Consider the following 2,271-nt stretch of genomic DNA (forward strand, 5'->3'; position numbering starts at 1 on the left):
GTTTTGAGCTTGCTATGCTTAGCAGGAGCAGATAATGAGAGAATTCAACTATCCGCCAGATCAGATCAGTTGCAGTAGAACGTAGAACGATCCACTGTCGTCTTTTCTATTTCTCCACCAGCAGCCGTTCTTCATTTAAAGGGAAAACGCTCATTTGTCTCCTTTTAGCTACGCAACAATGTCCTGCAAAATGTCCTCACTTTAATGCCAAGACACACGCACTCACACATTCTTGTTTCATTGACTCACTGAGGACCATGCAGACTTCCGTTTATTTCCATCCCTTCCCCTGAGCTAAACCCCAACATCTCCTGTACTGGTTTTAATGGTTTCAGCCTAGAAACGGTCCTCGCTTCATAGTAAAACACCAAACACACTTTCTTGCTCTGCTGTAACTACACACACGCTTTCAGCACCACATGGGTTTGTAACGTGCTCTGTCCACCTCAGGGGTTTGTTGTCATGTTGGACAAAGTCGTCTCGTTTTCCCTCAACACTGAGGTGGGACTGTTTGTCTTCATCATGCTGAGGGAGTCCAGAGAAGACCGCTTCCAGTGAGTACCAGAGATGTCGGCTCTATCAGTACCTACGCTGAGCTTTCCCTGCGCTGCATTCAGCCTCCTGTCTCTCCTTTTTCAGGCACCTGGCCGTCCCGCTGCCTGTGGGGGACTGCATGTTTAGCCTCACCTGGCTGCTGCCCACCTACTTCCTGTTTGCTGTGACCTACGACATCCTGCAGACGCTTGCAGATGTGGCCCATTTCCTGCCTTACTACAGCAGCGATCAGGAGCTGCACGTTTACAACGTGAGCGGCAGCTTGACGGCAGCTAATCTCTCCTCCTTCCTCTGATCTCTAAGCAGGACTGCAGACTTCCCTCCATTCTAGTCGGCAAAAAGCCGCCATCTTAGCGGCTGCTTTAACTACTGCTCACTTTTAAAATGATCTGAATGCTTTTTTAAACACACTTTTCTTTTGCATTTTCTGACGAATGTCTGCTTTCATGCACTTTTATTAATCTACGTAAGAAAGAAGCATGGCCTACGTAATAAAGTAAACTAGCCTCCTGTTGGTTTATTTTACCGTTTCTACTTCCTAAGTACATTAAGACCTACAGCATTGTGTTTAAGGGCTTGCATGTCGTTTCTGCTGCATCATGGAGTAAATGAACAAATCCAGATGTTGAAAGTTGTACAAACACCAAAAGGATCAATGCATATTGCTTTTATATATCCAGAATGAATATGGAATTGAAAGCACAAATAGGAGGCTAAACATGTAAATAGATGTAAATAAGCTCCACATTTCTCCTCTCTGTGCAGCCGACAGGAGACAGTGAGGTGTTGGATATTTTTAGATGTTACACACCTGCTGTGAACACAGAGATGCTCAGGGTTCAGTGGAACGCTCTGAAGCTGCGGTTTAAACCATGAATCAGCAAAAAACAGGAAGTAATTGAATTGAGTGACTAATAAACTGAAAGTCCTGTTTCTGGATTCCACTCCGTTTCCACTAATGCTGCTCATTAGGACGAAGCAACCAGGCCTCCCAGACGCAGCAATGGGGAGAATCACTCTACCAATAATGTACTGTTATACGATGATCTGATGAAAATGATTGTGTTAAGATTAATGCCTCCTGCTGAGACAATAAAGCCTTTCCAGTTCTGAACCAACAGTTCTGAGATTTTTGCAGACAAACAGGTCAATCATCCCGGACCTGATTTCTCCACAGAATGTTTGAGTCTGGTTAGTTTTTCCATCATATGAAGTTTAGTTTGTTGACCAAAAACCTCCTGTTTGTTCTCATTTGACCAGAACAACTTCTTCATCCTGGTCTTACAGAAAGGCCAAATTTTGGGACAGATCTAGAAGGTTTTTCCACTAGAGCTGCTGATCTCTGCAGCTCCTCCACAGTTAGAAAAATCCTCTTACCTGCTTCTCAGTGGTTTCCTCTAAACCTCCATGGAAGCTCTCTCCTTTGCTTGACCCCAGGAGGCTGGTCCCTCTGCGCTAAAGTGACCAGATGTCCCTGATTTCCCGAGACAGCCTCCATTTTGGACCCGTTAGCGAAAAGATCTGCCTCCCATTAGAAATTCTGGGATGTCCCAGAATTTACAGTTTTGTGAATGAGTGGGAAAGAGAAAGATTTATGGTAGAAAGAGTTAGCATCCTGCGCGTAGCAACAGTTGTTGGTTAGCTGGGAGGCAGCTGTTAACATATAGATGAGGAGCAGAACGCAACACTTTTAAAAAAGACGAAGTTCGTTATCAG

This window comes from Cyprinodon variegatus, unplaced genomic scaffold, assembly GCF_000732505.1.
Source record: "Cyprinodon variegatus isolate N-32 unplaced genomic scaffold, C_variegatus-1.0 Scaffold272, whole genome shotgun sequence".
Classification (NCBI taxonomy): domain Eukaryota; kingdom Metazoa; phylum Chordata; class Actinopteri; order Cyprinodontiformes; family Cyprinodontidae; genus Cyprinodon; species Cyprinodon variegatus.